The 6,570-nt window shown below is 39.4% G+C and overlaps 1 long non-coding RNA gene across 2 annotated transcripts; it reads right to left on the bottom strand.

Moving 5' to 3' along the window:
- Positions 1 to 5,065: 5,065 nt before the first annotated feature.
- On the bottom strand, positions 5,066 to 5,612 carry LOC108438925. Of its 2 annotated transcripts, XR_001858731.2 has the most exons (4): positions 5,541 to 5,612; positions 5,427 to 5,444; positions 5,300 to 5,360; positions 5,066 to 5,212 (listed from the first exon to the last, which is right to left on the bottom strand). It is a non-coding gene; the product is annotated as an uncharacterized LOC108438925 (long non-coding RNA). The 2 variants fall into 2 exon arrangements; XR_001858730.2 differs by having other exon boundaries at positions 5,427 to 5,599.
- Positions 5,613 to 6,570: the final 958 nt, after the last annotated feature.

Here is a 6,570-nt window from a genome sequence, read left to right as displayed (position 1 = left end):
CAAAGAAAAAATAAATCTGTTTACCAAGCTGTGTGTTTTTGTGTGTGTTCTGTCAGTTATGAAGTGTACTGCATTGGTTAATATAAACGTGCCTATGTTTTACAGAGGGTGCAAGAGAGAGAAATGAAGAACAATGGTGGAATGCGCAGGAAGAGCTCTGATAAGGGTTATAAATTTCACAGGCTATTAATTTATGACCAAATAAAAGTGACATGGGGCTATACACAACAGCAGAAAAACACTTTACTGCTCACAATGAGCTTACTTCAAAAGGTTCTACCCATTATATCACTTTTCTTACCTCAGCCTCTAATTAAACCTTTACGTGCCAGCACAAACATTAGAGGAAAAAAATTAAGTGTGTGTGGGTTTGTTATGTACACTATATGGCCAAAAGTATGTAGACATACCTCATAATTGAGTTCAGATGTTTCAGCCACACTTACTGCTGACAGCTGTATAAAATCAAGCATATAGCCATACAAACTATATAGACAAACTGGCAGTAAGAATGAGTAATACTGAAGATCTCAGTGACTTTAAACATGGCACTACCATATGATGCCACCTTTACCACAAGTCAGTTTGTGACTTTTTTGTTCTGGTAGTTTGTGAAATGGAAGTCTCTATGAGCATCAACAGCTCAACCACAAAGTGGTAGGCCACTAAAACGGACAGAGCAGGGGCGGGCAAGTGCTGAAGCGAGTAGTGTTCTCTGTTGCATCACTCACTATAGAGTTCCAAACTAAGATCACAATGTACAATGCCAATTGGCAGCTTTAGTGGTGTAATGCAATTGGAGCAGCAGAAATTGCTCATTGTAGTTGTGAATTATGCTTAACTATCCGGTAGTCTGAATTTAGGCTGGTGGATGCCACAAGAACACCACCTACCCTAATACATAATGCAAATGATGAAGTCTGGTGGAGGAAGGACAGTGGTCTGGGGCTGTTTGACAGGTTTTTTGGGCTTGGTAGATAATAGATAATGTTAATACTACAGCATACAAAGACAATTATATGCTTCCAACTTTGTGGCAAAAGTTTGGGGAAGGCCACTTCCTGTTCCAGTATGACTGCGTCCCTGTGCACAAAATGAGGTCCATGGAATTGTTCAACATGTACTAGTGCAACGTACACAAACATGTCACCATCATATCATTGTGACTGCTGTGGTAAGAGTGATTCAACATTGACAGCAAACTAAATTCAATTCAGAATTTTGAAAACATAAAACATCTAACTTACATTTTTAGGCATTTCGCAGACACACTAGTACATCAGTTTATGGTGAGTTAGTTTGTTAGTTGGTAAGTTCAGTGCTGAGAAACCTACCCGAGGACTATTCGTACATAGCAATATTGCCTGGTGTTACCCATTGCACTATTCGTTATAGCCATCTCACCTTTACATGGCTTGAAGAATGTCATGCACAGATTCTAGATCTCAGTTCACTTTGTTAAATCAGCATTTCTCAAACCCAACCCAACTCACAATACATACAGGTATAGTCTCTGGTAGTCTTTGAGGACTGATTTGAGAATTACTGCTCTAAATCAGTACTTAATCAAACTGATCCTCAGTTACCCCCTACAGTCCACATTTTTGCTCCAATCCAACTTGCAACACAGCAGTAATGTGGACCATCTGAGGGTCTCTGAGGCCTGGTTTGGCCTCTGTTCTAAATTAAATTAGCTAGCAGCTAATGTAAAACAGACCTTTCTAAATTTCTGTATTAAAGGATTAGATTCCTTGAAGAGTTAAATGTCATGCAGAATACTGATTTTTAAATATGTAAAAAGCAGATTTTATATCAGTGTAAATGGAACATATTTTCAACACCTTCCAGATATAAGATTTGAGTCCACCAGTTTTTCAATGTAGAAATATACTCCTGATATACAATTAATTAATACATGAATGAATGAATTAATGAGTGAATAAATAAATAGCTTTTGTATTTTGGTCAGTTACAATTACAAGGTATTTAAATTAGACAGTCACACATGCCTTGTGTTATTTCCAGGAGAGCCTAGAATACTCAAATATTTTTTGACACACAAGTGGTACTTTTTTGCTTATACAGAATAATTGCCAGCTCCCCATGTATGGGTAAAAATGTGTGGGCACCTGTGGGCATATTACATCAGCTTGTTCGACATCCCATTCTAAAACCATGGGCATTAATATGAATTTGCCCCCCAATAGAGTGTCTTCTAAAATCTGTGCCCATTCAGTCAAAAACAATCTGTAAGGTTGAGCACTTGTGGGTGAGACGGCCTAGCTTACAATTAGTCTTCCAATTCAAGCCAAACTGTTTTGAGTGGGGTTGAGGTCAGGGTGCTGTGCAGGCCACTGGATGCTGGAAGAGAAGGCCTAGCTCACAACTGATGCTTCAATTAATTCCAAAAATGTTTATTGTGGTTGAAGTCAGAGCTTTTTGCAGGCCACTGGAGTGCCTCCACATCAAACTCATTCTGCTGAAACAGAAAGGAGCCTTCCCCAAACTGTTGACACAAAGTTGGAAGCACATAATTGCCTGAAATGTCTGTCTGCTGTAATATATAATATAATATTAACATTACTCTTTACTTGTACTAATGGGCCTAGTCCAAACAAATTGTAGCCCCAGACCATTATGCTTTCTCCACTGAACTTTACTGTAGGCACTATGCATTAGGTAATGTTCTCCTGGCCTCAAGAGTCCAGTGGGGGTGTGCTTTACACTCCAGCTGATGCTTGACATTGTGTATTATGATCTTAGACTATGTGCAGCTGCTTGGCAATGGAAACTCATTTCATGAAGCTTCTGATATGGTGATGATGTTTCCAAATTTAAAAGTTTTATGATCAAACACAGACTGAAATTGACAAGACTTGCAAACACTGTACTGCTGGTAATTGGAGACTGGAATGTTAAGGTCAGAAATGAAAAGAGGACAAATGCAAGTGGACCGCACAGCTTTGAATGAAACAGGTAAACAACTTATCAACTTATGCAACTACAAGGACTTTTTAATTACTTTAAGATTTTTTTCAAGACTGATCTGGAGCTGATTTTGGAACAGATAAATCTCTAATGTACAAGCTTCAAGTAAAGTTGAGATAAAACAATCAAACCATCAGATTTCCATAATATGACCTGGAGAACATCTCATTCCAAAGTAAATGTTGGAAATGGTAACACTTTATTTTGATGGTCCCCCTGTAGATGATTAACACACTCAGAAAGCTGCTAACAGTGCATCTGTTGACTAGCAATAAGATCTGTAGTAGCAATAAGTATCTGTAGAGTGTTAGACATTTAGGATACATGATCTGCCAGTAATTAAGGCATTTACTAATGAGCAACTGATCAGAAAGTAATGTCATTAATTAGGAACAAAATGAATGTCGTATATTAACCACAAGATTTAATGACTAACGCTAGGACTTTTAATGACTGATATTAAGCCAGCCCAATTTGTTAAGAACCTTGGCTGTCTTCTTGATTCTTCTCTTACTTTCGAGTCTCTAGGAGCTAGTCACTAAAATTACATTTTATCATCTGCGTAACATTGCATGCTTACGCCCGATGCTGAGGGACACTGATGCTAAAATGTTGATCAATGCTTTCATCTTCTCTCGCATAGGTTACTGTAACTCACTTTTCTGTAGCCTTTCAGTTAAACTAATCAATCATCTTCAGTATGTCCAAAATTCAGCAGCCAGGGTTCTTACCTCCATTAAGTGCACAGTTCATATCACTCCTATTCCTAGACATTGGTTCCTAGACAATGTCCTATTAGTTCTTGAGTACAAAATCCTTCTTCTTACCTTCAAGGCTTTACATGGTCTGGCTCCGACATACCATTCTGATCTCATTTCTTTATATTGTCCCTCTTGTGCTCTCCGATCTGGACTCCTTACAGTTCCCTCAACTAGATTTTCTACTATGGGTGGCATCTTTCAGTGCTGCTGCCCCAAACTCTGGAATTCTCTACCTTCCACTCTTCATAGTTGCTCTTCTCTGTCTTCCTTCAAATCCCTGCTAAAAACCTTCCCTTTTTCCCCCCCCTCACTGTAGTCTTAATTTTTAATATTATAATTTTTTTTAATGATGAAAAGCATCCCTGGGTTTGTGAAAGATGCTATATAAAATTAACGTATTATCATTATTAACACATGTGCTAATGAATAAAGATGAAGGTAATAAAGGCTTTCTTCAACATCTGAATTTATCAGAATTTCATATGTTAATGTTTGTTGCCACAAGATTCCCCTTGAAAGTGCTCTGGAATATTGTGTTTATCAAATTCAACTGTGTTTTTCTGTAGCTCCATCCTCTCATCTTCTTGTCCTTCTACTTCATCTTCCTGTGTAAGCAGCCCTTTGGTTGTCTTTGGTGACTACGCCACCTGGGTTTCACCCCAGGAAATACCCAATCAACCAACAAACTAGAGTAATTAAGCACGCAGGTAAGCCTGAAGGACATCCAGAGACATGGGTTTGAGATGAGACATTTATTGATAACCCCTAAGAACACTAGTTTATTAATATAAGTCTAAAATAAAACAAATAAAATAGGAGCTCCAAGAAGAGGAAATACTGGTTGTGAGCATCCCACTTTAAGTGGTCTAGCCTGGCCAAAACCTAAAATCTCCAACACACACAAAAGTGCAGCGCACGTGAACACACCACAGCAAGTAAGATGCCAGACCACGAGTGACAAACAGGAGGGGAGCATCCACAGGAGCACTCCACCACCATAAGGATACCACACACCCACACTCAGATGTCCTATAAAAAGGAAGTCAGTTATACTGTAAAACACGAATCCCAACCGGGGTGCTACACAACCAGGACATTACCCCAAAACAAATAAAACTAATTTGGCTAAGGTCAGAGGACAACAAGTACTTTAAAATATCTTAAATTTAAGTAATCCAACACAAACCATAATAAGAAACTAACAGAAGGTATAGTCAAATATTAAACAAGCAAAACAAACATGAAATCAAAAGTAGGTCAATGTAACCAAAAAAAAAAAAACAAAAAAAAACCACACACACACACACACACACACACACACACACACACACACAACACACAACACACAACACACAACCACACACAACCCCACACACACACGGTGAGTCAGCTGCTTCCAGAGCCTGCACGTTGGAATGGTTATACACCACCTAGACCGGTCAATGGTGTCGCTCACATCGAACCTACATGCAGGAGAGGGACATCATTAGCAACTAGAGTGCTGTTGCTTCACAGGCCCAACTACCTACTTCCAGGAGCCATGAGAATACCTTTACTGCCACTACGCCCAGGCTCACCACCTGTTAGCCATTTCACCAGCCCACCATACACCTACAGACACAACCATTAGCCACTGCATACAAAGAAAACAATATCCATGTAGCCCTCCCTACATACCTGCATACAGACACCACCCTGGAGATGTCAAAGCATAGGAGAGTTATAAGGTAGCTGAGTCACAAATGGCTATGATAATTCAATGCTGTTTCCAATAGCTTCTCGCTAATGTACCAGAAGTGCTGGAGAAGGGGGAGACTACATAAACTGCCACACCATCAGCCCCAGCCAAATCAAACTCCAAGCAGGAGGAAGTTGTCCATGCACAAGGTGCCACTGTGCTTATATGCTAAAGCTAATGGCTAATTGGAAAAACACCTGGTGCTTCAGAGAAGGGAGGGGAAATAGCACAGTGCCTCTCACTATGGTGGCTGGCAGGGCTCACAAGCCACTCACAACCAGCCAAAGGCTCTGCTGGTTACATCTGTTTCTACCTACCTAGTGTCTGTTCATTTAATAAACCCAAAAGCTTACAGTACCATCAATAGTCCTCATTTGTAACAGTTGCCATAATTTTATTTCATCGTTCATGTTAATAATATGCCACATTAACTTGTGTTCATACACAGTGCCTCATGACGCATATGCGGAGATAAGCGACTTTTACTATGGGCAAATCCAGGGTCATCGTCTAAACGGTCCAGGTTCACATAGCCAACACAGATCGATCGAGGGACAGACATGACAAAAAACAATCAAACAAGCCAAACAGTACAAAGACCAATACATCCAACAAATAACAGCCAACACAAGGGGCAAACACAGGGCTGAAATACACGGTAAACGAGGGATCACAAGACACAGGTGGAAACATAGGTGGGAACAATCAGGGGTGGAGTCATGAAACGAGGGGGCTGGACCAAAACAAACGCACATGGGTTAAACCAAAACACGAACACATGGACAGGACTGGGAGGGGCCATATTATTTCCAGCTGTGGAAACAGTTGAAGAGTTTCTTCCCAAAATGCTGTGTTTCCATTACTAAAAAAAATTTAAAAACACATTTTTATAAAGAATAATAGATATAGGAATAGGAAACACATTTTTTTCTGAACATGGTATTTTTTGTAATAACTGGCAAATATTAAGATAATGCACATAATGCCTATTTGATTTAAATAAACTAAATAAAAACAACAATTTACGTTTAAGTTGTAACAGTATGACATTGCAGTATGACATAAGTAAACAGAAATTTCATG

The sequence above is a fragment of the Pygocentrus nattereri genome, chromosome 14 (genome assembly GCF_015220715.1).
Source record: "Pygocentrus nattereri isolate fPygNat1 chromosome 14, fPygNat1.pri, whole genome shotgun sequence".
Lineage (NCBI taxonomy): Eukaryota > Metazoa > Chordata > Actinopteri > Characiformes > Serrasalmidae > Pygocentrus > Pygocentrus nattereri.
This window is presented reverse-complemented; position numbering and strand designations above follow the sequence as displayed.